Source organism: Cebus imitator, unplaced genomic scaffold (assembly GCF_001604975.1).
Source record: "Cebus imitator isolate Cc_AM_T3 unplaced genomic scaffold, Cebus_imitator-1.0 Scaffold231, whole genome shotgun sequence".
Taxonomy (NCBI): domain Eukaryota; kingdom Metazoa; phylum Chordata; class Mammalia; order Primates; family Cebidae; genus Cebus; species Cebus imitator.
The window spans coordinates 5,926,840-5,940,671 of NW_016107546.1; the positions used below are offsets into that span (position 1 = coordinate 5,926,840).

The window sequence follows — 13,832 nt, forward strand, 5'->3', positions numbered from 1 at the left end:
TTCCCTTCAGGAAAGAGTTAGGAAGGTCTCTGAAAATGCTGTATTGGGTTTCACAAGTTGCACTGCAATATGTATACTCTCACAGGGCAGGTTAAGACCATAAACATACAAAACTCACAGTGCCCAGGTGTGGGGCCTCTGGATCACCTGCAGCTGGAGAATGGCCTTTCCATCTAAAACCGTGAAAGTAAATTGTAAGGGGGAGAAAGTCGGGGAGATGAGGTGAGCGATATGGACAATTCTCTTGATCTCATCTGAACCCAAAGCGAATGATATTTGTAAACCTGTCTTTGCAGATTTTCATATTTTCAGCTGTATGCTGAATGTTTAAATTCACCGCTGCTTTTCAGATCCTTATTACAAAGACGCTTGTTTGGAGAAGAGTTTACTCCCAGGTTAGGGGTAGGGCAAATGTCTTCCATTTCAACCACCAGAAACTGTGTTTCAAGTCAAGGAATAACGGTGATGGATTTCATCCTGAATTTCTATGTTTCTAAACCAACTAAAATGAAGCTGGAAGAAGCTTTGTATGTAGAGCACTGTTACACAGCAGCGTTCATTTGGCAAAGCATGGTGATAGCCCTAGAGTGTCACCTTACAAACCCACTGCAGCCTGCGGCATGTGCCGGAGAAAATCAAAGATGCACAGCCATCTCTGAGGAGAGGGACAGAGACCGAGGATCTGTTTGCATCTTCGAGGTTGATATTGAGATAATGTCATGAAGAGTGTTTTCTAGGGCATGGGTGGAGAAAAGTGGAGTTTCTTTAACAGGAAATCCTTTAAGCTAGAAAAATGTTCACGTAGCTATTGTAAAAATGGTCAAGTAGCCATTGTAACAATTGAGACCTTGGATCCTGATAGCAAGTACCCCTGAATTTGGAAGCTGAATGAAGAAAGCTAATCCCTTTGAGTCCACTTTGACTAGTTAGCCATTGTGGAGTGAGTGGCCCTGTCTGCTCTACAGGGCTCCAGGTGATGCTGGGAGGCTGAAAAGCAGCATAGGACTCACTGAAGCATCCTCTATCAGCTACAGGAACCATGCATCATACAAGTTAACAATCATCACATCCTTGAACTCCCTGCTCCCGTCCACACCACGAATGCCCTGGTGGCAACCGCCTCCTGCAAGCTCTTCAGGATGGCAGGCAGCTCACAGTAAGGCTCCTGCCTTCTGCCTCAGATGCAAAGGTTACCTTCCTTGAACAGTTTGGATGAGGTCCTCATTGACATTAAAAGGAAAATGAACATCTCAATTGGTATTTAATATCTTATTTTGTGGCACTTCAAAAAGCAATTTAGACTTTATATGAATTAGAAGGGTGCTTTTTACTCCCATTCAGATAAAATATGGGCAGGGAAGCCTGGACTCCTGGAGATGTTCCTACAGGAAGTCCATGGGCACCTGAGTAGTTGGAATGGGAAGGGACAGTTTGACCCGAGACTGAGCGTGAGCTCCTCCCAGGAACAAAGGCTTTGTGAAAATATCCTGTTTCCCATCCCTGGGAGAGGGTCAGGGTGGGTGGAAGGGTCAGAAGAAAGAAAGATCATCAAAGAAGAAAGTCAACTGAAAACTGGAAAAGAATGGACCCATCCCATTGTTTCCACTGAATTCATGTCATGAGAACAGACTCCTGGGGTCCCATTTCCTGTCCCTCCTGCACTTTTTCTCATGAGAATCCTGTCTCGGACTGTGGGCCTGTAACAGTTTTGGACAGTCAAGGGCACCAGGCTATCAGCTGAGAATAAGGTGTAGGGAAAGACAGCCTCCTTGGCAATCAAATAATTAAGCCAGAGAAATGAAGCATCCGCCTTTTATTAGACTCTCATGCCAGCTAAGTGTTCATTTCCTAAAGCATCTTATCTAGACCAGGGGAAGAGTGTAAAATGGAATGCAATCCAGCTTGCTAACATTACATCAGAAGCCGAGTTCAGTACTGCGCCTCGTCCCCTCGTGTTGCACTCGCCTAGCAAACACCCAAAACCATGCTAAATCTCAGTCCCAGAAAACAAACGGCTCAACCACCGTGGGAGGAGACCAGTTTTCTGAGATAGCTGGAGAAGAAAACAATCGATTCTCTTCTGTCAGGAATGGTTTGGTCTCATCTCCACTGAGAAGCTGGAGTGGAGCTGAACAATTTCATGGCTGTATCCTCTTTTTCTCTCTTTACAGAACCCACGTCCTTTTCCCATCAGGGCTGTAGAAAATAGGATATAATTGGGTCATTAGGTTCAGGCACAAAGGTTTGTCAAAAGGTCAATGGAGTGATATTTTCACAGCTAGCAAGATAGTAGTTTTCCCACTGAAAATGTGGGGGTGAGAGACATCTGTGCTTTCCTGATTTCCTATCAAGTTTAGACGGCTGCATGCAGGCGTAGATAGAGAGATGATAGAATATGGATTGGTACATACATGAGATAGATTAGGCAGACAGGTGCACTCTATAAAAGAGGAGATGAAGGGGAAAATTTAAAAAATGACAAAGGTTTTTTTTTGGAGTTTTTTGTTTGTTGGCTTGTGTTTTGGTTTTGTTTGTATTTACAACAGAGTATAGGGATTGTGAAGATCGTGGCTGAGTGAACTTCTGTCTGAAAGCCTTGCGTCTCTCTTCTAGCAGGGCTGTTACAAGATGACTCATCAGGACACCGAGCAGGCAACGTGGCAAGCCACTTTCTGCCAGATCACCTTTTCTAGAGGGCAGTGGGTTATATTCCTCAATGAGGGAGCCCAGAGGAAATGCTGGACCTCCATGGAAAAATCACCCCCATCACGGGAAGCAGACCCTGACCCTGGCTGCAGTCTTCACTCAGCTCTCCACCTTCTAAAAATAACAGCGCCAGGTCACTCTTCCTTCCAGCTGCAGGCGCAGGACAGGGACTTTCTAAAAAAAAAAGAAAAAGCACTTCTTCCTGTTTCACTAGTACTAGACGCAGATGGCCAAGGACTCCCCACACAGATGCCCTAAATTTCACGTCCAGCGGGACCAGGATGATGTGAAAGAGGGAAAACAGGCTGCTGCTGGCTGTGGGTAGAGAATCAGGAAACGGGACAGCCGTCTGTGGGGCTTTGGCCATCAGAGCCACAGGAAAGCCACTCACTGATTTCGCCTGTTTTCCTGCCCTCTCCACAAAGCAGAGGCTGGTGTTTTCGAGATGCTTTGGGTTGGAGCTGGATGTTGCATCTTCACTCAGAGTCCTCAGCGCACACATAAGCCGGTTCCTGGGTACTGAGTTCTGCCCTTGTGTGCTGCTAAGTGGTAGGGCCCTGGTTTTCTAGAAGAGCAAAGCAGCTTTCTATTATACTAAGGCCACCTGAGTCTCACCCTGGTCCTCAGGCAGCAAAGCAAAGTATAGGTAAATCTTCCTTCCACAAACAAAGGTTGAACCAGAGAGGCTCCTGTGCTCCCGAGGTACCCACAATGCTCTAAGAGCCTCCTGATGGGCCCTAGTGGTGAAAACACGCAATGGCCCAGCGCCAGGCCTCCGGGGACCTCTGCCTTCCCCTCACAGCATCTGTCCCATGGGTCTCTTCAGCCTCAGCCTCAGGCAAAACCTCTGGAAATCAGGAAATCTCCAGCTGTTTCCACAAAACCTCTAGCCCTTCCTCCTACTCTGCACAAACCCTCTCCTGGGAACTATATTAAAAATGAAATTAAATTTTATAAGAGCAGGTATTATATTGCCAATTCTCACTGTGTACTGTATAGGTACACAGACTGGGCTTGATCACATATGGGATTTTTGTTCTTTGTGTAACAATTTAAGAATCAAACACCTAGTCCACACTGTAACCTCCATTATAAAACTTTTCTGTTAATAAATTAGATTAGACTTACATCATTTCAACTTGTAGTGCCTTTCCCAGAAACATAACCAGCCATAAGTTCCAGGAATGCAGTTTTGACCACAGGGGAAAAAGGGGGTCAAGTCCAAAGACCTGGGTTCAAGCCCTTTCTCTGCTACTTACTGGCTGCATGTCTTAGGGAAGTTGCTAGGCTTCCTCCCATGTGAACTGTAATTAATGATAATAGCCACCTGCCTTGCTTGTTTTAATGATCAACTGTGAAGATAAAAATAAAAGCACATTATAAAGGCTTTCAGCCAGAAAGATAAACACCTTTCCTTGAAGCAATCGATAATGATGAAATCCATATAAGCCAATCAACATTTCAATGAATGTCCCATGTTCCATTTCCAAGGGGAAAAATTCTCTCCACAGAAGTTCATAAAAATAGGTAAGCATATTAGTTTTCTGGAGCTGCCATGACAAAGAACCACAGACCAGGCAGCTTCAACAACAGAATGTTATCTCACAACTCTGCAGGCTGGAAGTCTTGAGATCAAGGTTGGGCAGGACTGGGATCTCCTGGGGCCTCTCTCCTTGGCTTGTAGATGATGTCTTCTCTGTGTCCTCACGTGGTGGTCCCTCTGTGCGTGCCTGTGTCTTAATCTCTTCTTCTTACAAGGTCACCGGTCGGATTGGATTAAAGTCCACCCTAGTCACCTAATTTTAATTTCGCTGCCTCTCTAAAGTCCCTGTCTCTAAATACAGTCACGTCTTGAGGAACTGGGGGAGTTGGAATGGGACACGGTTCAGGACAAAAATTTCACCCATAAATTAAACTTGTTCATTTACTTTTTTCACTCTTTAATTTCAATCATCAAGTTCATTCAAAGAAAGGTCTCTGGTATAGTGAATCTAGAAACTTCTGGCAGGCCTCATTTTCTCTACAACTTGTTCTGTAGTCATACTTATCAAACCTGGGAACTTTCGCTTCTATAGAAGAAAAGGAACAACAACCCCAGGCAGAGTCCTGGGTTGGTCTGAGCCCCAGAGTGGGGCTGCTTCTCCAGCTCTGTCAGGGGAGAATTTGACAGTCCCGGGATGATGAACTTCCATGAATTTATTTCCCTCCAAAGCTTTTCAAAGTTTGCTGGGCCTTATTGCATTGCTCAATTCAGAAAAGAAAAGCTGACTTCCTGAATGCTCCTCACAAATAGTCTCCAAATCACCCAAGCTGACGTCACCATTCAGGGAACCCTGACCCTACTCTCAACAGTGTAGATGAGCCCAGGATGAGGTATAAAATAAAATTAATGAAGAGAAACTGATTTTACCCAAGAATGGATGCCAAAGCCACTGTTTTCTGGCAGGATAATTTGACAGAAATATGCTTACATGTTTCCATAAAGGATTTTCATCAGACGTTCCTTCAGTGGAGGTAATTCTCATATTTAGTAGAAAAAAGTATTTTTGTGTCCATTATGTAATAAACATTTGCTTTCTAGTAACAATTGCTTCTTATCTCTAAGCTAAAAACTTAAAATATACTTCACACTTAATATCTCACTTTAAAAATCTTATCACCACCTCTCTTGAGGTAACTAACATTCAGAAAGGTTTTTTATTTGTTTATGATTAAGAAGCTGTGTCCTGAAGTAACAAAAGAAAACATGCATTAATTGGATTTAATCAAAACTTAAAAGTTTTTGTTTAAGATACCATCAAGAAAGTGAAAAGACTCAGGCATGGTGGCTCACGCCTGTAATCCCAACACTCTGGGAGGCCAACATGAGTGATCACCTGAGGTCAGGAGTTCAAGACCAGCCTGGTCAACCTGGCGAACCCCATCTGTACCAAAAATATAAAAATTAGCTGGGTGTGGTGGCGGGCTCCTGTAACCCCAGCTGCCCAGGAGGCTGAGGCAGGAAAATAGCTTGAACCTGGGAGGCAGAAGTTGCAGTGAGGCAAAATCACAGCACCACACTTCAGCTTGGGCAACAGGGTGAGACTTCACCTCAAAATGAATAAATAAATAAATACCCACAGAACGAAAGAAAATATTCTCAAGTCATGTATCTGATAGGGGGCTTGTATCTGGAATATGTGCACTCAATAATAAAAATGCCAATAACCCAATTCCAAAATGGGCAAAACACTTAAATAGACATTTCTCTGAAGCTACACAAAAGGCCAATAAACACATGAAAATATGAAAAGATGCTCAGCCTCATTAGCCATCAGGGAAATGCAAAGCAAAATCACATTGAGGTGCCACTTCTCAGCGACTAGCATGGCTTCAATCAGAAAGAGACAATAGCAAGTGTTGGCAAGGATGCAGAACCTCGTACATTACTGGTGGGAATGGAAAATTAGACCTCTTTGAAAAATAGTCTGGAAGTTCCTCAAAAGGTTAAAGGCAGAGTTGCCATATAACCCAGCAACTCCATTCATCTGGATGTACCTAAGAGAAATGAAAACATATATCCACATGAAAACTTGTACAGTTTGAGTACTCATTATCCAAAATGCTTGCAACCAGAGATGCTTCAGTTTCCTGATTTTTTTGTTTGTTTGTTTGGAATTTGGGATATTTGCATATACACAATGAGATATCTTGGGGATGGGACCCAAGTCTAAGCGTGGAATTCAATGTTTCACACACACCTTATACACACATCCTGATGGTAACCTTGTACAACATTTCTAATAATTTTGTTCATGAAACAAAACGTGTGTACACAGAACCATCATAAAGCAAATGTGTCACTATCCCAGTCGCCCACATTATGGCTCTAGGCCCCATGTGAGGCCCTGTGGGGAACCTACTGTTGGTGGGTCTAGTCTGCACCCTTGCCATTGTATTACCCTTTGTAGGTGCGTTGTCCTGGGGGAAACCTGGGCATATTATGGAAAGATATTTCCCAGCTGAAAGGGGATATTTTTTCACCTAGGGATGCTGAGTCAGCTGTGTTGTGCACCTGCATTTATACTGGGACCCATCACATGAGGTCAGGTATAGAATTTTCCACTTCTGGTATCATGTTCATGATCAAAAAGTTTGAGATTTTGGAGCATTTTGGAATTCAGATTTTTGGATTAGGGATGCTCAACCTGTATATGAATGGCATCATTATCCATAACAGGCAAAATTCAGGACAATCTAAATGTCCGTCAGCTGATGAATGAAGAAATAGTGTGCTGTATTTCGCAATGAAATATTATTTGGTCACGGTAAGAAATTAAGTACTGGTACATGTTTCACGGATACATTCTGCAATAAACCTTGAAAATATTAGGCTAAGTGAATGAAGCCAGACACAAAAGATCCATTTTGTCTGAGTCCATTTACAAGAAATATGCAGAACAGGCAAATCTAGGGAGACACAAAGTAGATTTATGGTGCCAATGACTGGGGGTGGGAGGTAGAAAGGCAAAGTGGCGGCTGAGGGGTATGGGCTTTTTTGAGGGGTGATAAATATGTTCTCACCTCTAGCGTGAGGATGGTTACATGACCCTGAATCCACTAAACACCACTGAATTGCACACTTTAAATCAGTAAGGTGCATGGGATGCAAATTCTATCTCAATAAAGCTGTTATTAAAGAAAGAAAAAGCTGAGCCCTGCCACACCTCACGTAATGTCAGCTCTTCATTTAGCAGGTCACTGGGCCTGTTCCCACAGTCTTTAAAGAAAAGAGCGACAATATATATTTTAGCCCCACCCATGATTGTGAATGCTTCAGTAAGTTCAACTGGAAATATGACACACCTTCAGGAAATCTGTGGCAGGACCCATACGAAAAAAACATTTGGACTGGCAAGTAGAACTCAGGATCCACCCCATTCCTCAAGAGTGATGGCTGAGGACACACGCAGGCAAAAGGTCAGTGGTTGATGCGAGGAGAGACACTTAGAGCTCCTCCCCTCAGCATCCGGGATGTGCGTTCCGGCGGGCTTGCCTCCTGGGGGTGTGGTTGTACTCAGAAAAGACGAAGTCTCCGTGCACGTGTTGGGGGGCAACCTTGCCTATTTTATTCATCACTGTGTTTCCTGGCATAGCAGACACTCCATAAATACTTGCTGAATGAGTGAGTGAATATAAAGCTTATGCATTTCTTCCTTACCCCTCATGTCCTTAGCATTTGTCCTGAAATATGAGGCACAGCCATCTGGAAAACTGGCTTCCTGCGTGTCCTAGGAGGAACCTGGTCTCACTGCACAGCAGTGGTTTCCATCTTGCTCCTACCCGTCACAGGTATTTTAACTCGAAAGGAGAGATGTGATTGTTACTAAATACATAGTGGGTGCTGAGCTCAGTTCCCAATTGCAAGTGTGTAGAAAACATAACTTCTTTGTTCTGTAGGTGAACTGACATTGATGAGAAGCCCCATTCTGGACTAGCAGGGATGCCCTGCACCAACTTGGGGTCCCAGTGATTCCACAGGAGAAAGGAGGATCGCCTAGGGGTGGGTGGGGCCTCACGGTCCACCCATTCAGGGTGCTGTGGAGATGCCCTGCTGGCCCTTTGGTTGGGATGCAGGCAAGTCCTGGCTGCCCCTAGCTGTGGTATGATTATGAACTCCTCACGCCTGTCCCCTGCCACACCCATGCACCCCTGGGGTGCCCAGGAAACGTTTCATGGCTCCAGGACAGATACCTCCGCAAGGCTCCCAACCCAGTCCTCCAGACAAACCCAGCAGACCTCTCCTCTGTCCCTGCTCCAAGGTGGGCCCTCTGAGTTCAGCCCCAGATCCCACCTACACCACCAGCCCAGGGCATGAGGGGCAGAATACAGGATCCCCACGGAGGGCCACCACCCTCAGGGCCCACTTTCCCTCCAGTTGTCCAGTTTCCCAGCTCAAGAAATCCAGTCTGGAGCCCACTGTGAGTCCTGTACCAGAATCCAGGCTTTTCAGATTCAAAAGCCAAGAAATCAGCTAGTGTTACCTGTGCTCTACTGCGTTTTACCTAAGAATTATATTCCCTGGAAATAAAAGCAGAGTGGGCAGGTGCCCAGTAAGGAAATATCCAGGAGACCACTCTGTGTCACCAGTCCTGAAGATTCCACTGTAGATTTTAGAGAAATAAAGCATAGTGAGCGCTTCTGCGCCAGGCAAGCAAGAGGAGGGAGGGAGGCCTGTTGCTGTTGTACAAAGCGGATCTTCGGTCACAGACCCACCAGCTCCAGGTACAGCCAGCTCCCCCTAAGGACGAGATGAAATGGGGGTGGGTGGGCAGAGGCCTAGTCCTCAGAGTTGGAAGGTGAAATTCTTTCAGGCTTCTGCTTTCATACCTTCTACCCTGATTCTTTCGGAGGGTGTCAGGGCAGGTGTTCCTACTGCAGAATTGAGGTCTTCGACATAGAGGGAAGGCTCTGCTCTGCTGTCCCTGGGTGAACCTGGTTCTAGAGACCTCCTCCGCTGGGGACACTGGGAAAGAGGGGGTCTCAAACCCATGTTATGTCACAAGCAGCTGACACACGCAGAGAGCTTCTAGTTTAAACTAGAGAAAGGAGGTGTTAGAAAGGCTGGGGCCGATCCAGGTTGGCTTCAAATACCCCGAAGCTGTCAGAGAATCAAAGAGTGAGGAGGAAGTTACAGGGAAATGGGGTTTATTCAAATAAGAAAAATGAGATAGTTTTGGAGGGAGTTAGCACCTTGTCCCCAACTGCATCCGCGCCGAGGCTGACGGTCAAGGCAGGACCGTCATGAAAAAGGTTTTCCATTAAACAGAGTTTCATCCACATGATCTCTGAAATCACGGCTGACTGTTAAGAGTCTATGACTTCACTGTCCAGGTCAAGGTTGGCTGATATTGGATATTGAAGCAAATATCAAACCAAAGAGCCAAATGATCTGTCTTTTAGAATAGATCCACATTTTTTAAAAATCCCACTTTTCTTTTTTATTAAGTCACTTTTATTTAACTGCTCATAAAAATGAATCTTAGAAAGCTATGCTTAGTTGAAAGTCCATAAAACATGTAATTAGGGCATTGCACCACAGTCACACATCTGGACTGATGAGTTCACTGCAAGCTGACAACCATCTCTGAGGTCACTTGTGAGTCCTGGCCACCTGTCAGAGGCCAGTGGCTGCAGCTGTCTTTTAATGGCCTGGTCTTTGCACTGGTCAAAGAGACCGTCAACATCGGCCAGCATTTGCTGTTAATAGTAGATGTGATAATGAAACTTTTACCAAGCATTTTATATCAGCAAGTATAAATTTGTTTAACACAAGAAGATCTGCAAATTATCAATATTCTGACAGTAAGTAAGTCACACACTTTAAGATTATATTTCATGGCTGGGCGCCTGTAATCCCAGCACTTTGCAGTGCCAAGGTGGGCGGATCATGAGGTCAGGAGTTCGAGACCAGCCTGATCAACATGGTAAAACCCCATCTCTACTAAAAATACAAAAATTTGCCAGGCATGGTGGCGTGCACCTGTAATCCCACCTGTAATCCTCAGGAAGCTGAGGCAGGAGAATCGCCTGAACCCGGGAGGTGGAGATTGCAGTGAGCCAAGATCATGCCACTGCACTCCAGCCTGGGCAACAGAACAAGACTCCGTCTCAAAAATATATATATACGCACACACACATATATATATACACACATATATATGTGTGTGTATATATATATATATATATATATATATATATATATATATTTCATTAAAAAAAAAAAGTCTCCTTTGGGGAGTAGAGAAGTGGCGCCAGGCAGAGGTCTACTTTCAAATCTATCAAACGAGAGTGATAAGAGGACATGGAAGTCTCTAAGGAAACACTTGACCATAAAGATTGTGCTTCTAAACCTGCTCCCCATAGATGGGGCCAAATGCAAGAGTTCTCACCTGTTTTTCTGGAATTTAAGTGTCTTGTCATAGTTCATCAGCTAATTTGCATTCTTAAGTGGCCTCTTTACCTACAGTCTCTTGAGATAAGTAGTATCAAAAGATTCTGAAATCTGAGTTCGGATGTTTTCCTTTTCACACCAGCTGCCTTTTCCCTCCCTCCCTTCCTCACACACTTATTTCATCTGGCTTGATTTTGGGCACCAAAAGAGAAAAAAATCACACACACAAAAGTAAACCTGTCTTTTATTTCTTTTTGGAGGGGAAAATCTGCCCCATTTGTTATTTTCAAAACAGATTATTTTGGGGGTGGGGAAAATAGTAATTTCAGGAAGTAGCCATCCAGGTACCAGCAAACCCAAGCTGAAAACACTGCAGCTGGCCCCAGCTTCCTTGCTCACCCGTTCTGTGGGTGCCAAGCCCAATGCTGAAGTCGGTCTCAGCCTGGGCAAGCCAAGGAGGACGAGTTCCGCTTTTGACTGCAAAAAGTAGATTAAATGGAAGAATACTTTTTAAAATAGTTCACACCTTTCTTTACTTTTTGGTTTCACTTGATTAACTTTCTCAGGTTATTTTTTTCTTAATGGTAAACTTAGGCTCTGGAAGGTTTGGTGTACCCAGTTCAGCCCTTGGGGTTTATTCTGACCAACTTAGCCTTTATCTTAAGTAACTGTTTCTATCACTGTTTATCGTTCCTAATGCCAGTATTGAAACAGGAGCTGATAATATGGGTCCATGCAGCCCTATCAGCATTTTCCTCTCAGCAAAGGTATGAATTTGTGAAGGGGCTGCTATCTGTTGTCCTTATGTAAGTAAGATAAAGGAGTTATAAAATGGGTGTACTCTACTTAGAGTTGATATGAGAAGTCCCACCTGAGATTAGCCCTTGGAAACTGTAAATTAAAAATGAAAACATTGTCTGGAAACCATCACAAGACTTGGCTCTCAGGCCAGAGGAGGGCAGGGAGAGGTACTTCTGGAATGTCAGCTGCCACTCCAGGGTCAGCCACTCCAGCCCCTTTCCCTGATGCCCCCAGAGTGCCCAAAATCTCACCCTGGGGGTCTGCTCCTGGGCTCACGTAGTGGGGCTTTCCAGCCCCCTGACGCATCAGCGGTATCCACGCAGGAACCCCCATAACAGCCTTGGAGCCTCAGTTTCTCTAAAATGTGTCCACCCTTGGGCCTGCCCTGCAGACAGCCCCACTGCACGTGAAGGCCTTCAGGTAGCCAGCAACCCCGGTGATCACCTTTGGGTGGTCCCTATCTCACTGAATTAGGACTCTTGGCTTACAGCCTCACCACCTCATATGACCCTGAATCCCCAAAGCAGGATATGCAGCACCTGGCATACAGAAAATGTGCCGTCAATGCCAAACAAACAAAGGCACAAATTCCTCCTCACTTGGCTATCTGCAGCATCACACCAAAGCCCAGTAAGTTAGAACAAAAACACCAAAGTAACTTTCCTTTCTATAACATGTGGTTCTATGGCAGGACCTCTTTACTCAAGGTAGAAATTGCCAGGAGTCAAACCCTAGAGAAAAAAGAGAACAACTGTCCCCAGACACAGTCCCTTGGCATCTGGCAATGACACGTGTTCCTGGAAAGAGCAACAAGTAGGCAAATAAGGGATTTTACCAACGTGCCCTCCCACCAAGAAACTCAGTAAACACACAAGCTACTTCCCAGTGACTTTTCCATTAGATATGTTTTCCCCCAAAGAGTGAAAAATAAATATCTCTAGGCCTTGGAGTGACTTTAAAAAGAAAACTAAAGCTAGCTAGTGCTATGCAGGATGCTACTGAAAACTCAGACAGCCTCCTATGTTCCTGACAAGGCCTTATCTTGAGGATTTTTATTTAGGAATTGAAAAAAAGTCTAGGAAAACATAAGTAGCTACATAAGCATCTTAGAACTACAAATCCTTACTTGGAACACAGTCTGAGGTTACTTCTAAGATTCTGAACCCCACCTAAGTATCTTCACAATTAACATTTTCTTAAACCTGTGCACAGCAAAGGCCTTTCTTGATAAGATCTGTATTTCTAGAATTAAAGAAGTTGGTCTCTTCTTTAATTTCTAGAATTAAAGAAGGAGGCATAAGCGAGGGTGGAGAAAGGAAAGATGGGCTGGAGCAGACACCCGGTTCTGTGTCAGGATCTCACTAAGTGGCCAGGGCTGGTCTTGAACTCCTGGCCTTAGGCAATCCTCCCTCCCCAGCCTCCCAAAGTGCTGGGAGTACAGGCATGAGCCACCATACCTGGCCACATTCTTTATATTTAAAATGACAAACAGGATATATTTCCAAAGCAATAACACAAATCAATTACCACTGGGTATGCAAATGACAGCAAAGAGCCTTCCAAAAATAGGACAAAAGCTAGATAATGGCAATCATTTCTCCTTTCTTTGGACATAACTCCATCACCTGTCCCAGGTGAGAAACACTCAGGTATTATCTACCTTTCTCCTTGTGCTCTCATTTAAGCAAACAAACTGTCCCCCAAAAAAGGAACTTTTGCAAAGCCCTTTGCAGCTTTCACTATTATTCCAGAACGATTGTGTTTGTGATCTCACTAGCAAATCCCACTGCAACACATCCCAAGGGACTGTTCAACTTATTTCACGGGACTGGAATATTCCGATTGTCTTAAATATTACTTTGAGTAAGTAGACAATTGCCTGAAGCAAAGACTTGTTGGTAAAAGTGTAACAACAAGTTGTATTGATGGTAATGAGATTTGATCTGTAACCAGACTTCAGCAGCCGGGTGCCAGGACCAGCGTCCCTCACACAGCAAGCATCGCAGGTGAGTCTCACGCCCTAACACCTCTTTTAATAAAGGTGCTCTCTTCCAGCAGCACATTGAACAGTTGAAAGCCTGCTTTCCTGATACAGAAATAATATTACTCAGGAAGTGGTGGCTTCCCAATGTGGATGCTTGTCCTGCTTACCTCAGTCATGCACTCTGTTCCTCCTTCCTTCAGCAACCCTGGTGGTGATGTCCAGGGCTGGCTCTGACCCTACAGAAGCTACAGAACCTCAGGGACTCTGCATGGTGGCATCACAGTGACTGTAGGGGTTGCCTTTCTCCCAGGCCCTTGGAGAGTGAGGCTCCGCCTGCTCAGGCTGAGCTGCTCCCTGTGCCCATCCTTGTCTAATCAACGGGGTGGCCCCAATGAGGCTCTGATGGTC

The 13,832-nt window shown here is 44.7% G+C and overlaps 1 long non-coding RNA gene across 1 annotated transcript; it reads right to left on the reverse strand.

Annotated features, from left to right (window-relative positions):
- Positions 1 to 1,254: 1,254 nt before the first annotated feature.
- Positions 1,255 to 9,633, reverse strand: LOC108281815. The gene is made up of 3 exons (XR_001816154.2): positions 8,751 to 9,633; positions 3,835 to 4,058; positions 1,255 to 2,880 (listed from the first exon to the last, which is right to left on the reverse strand). It is a non-coding gene; the product is annotated as an uncharacterized LOC108281815 (long non-coding RNA).
- Between the last annotated feature and the right edge of the window lie 4,199 nt (positions 9,634 to 13,832).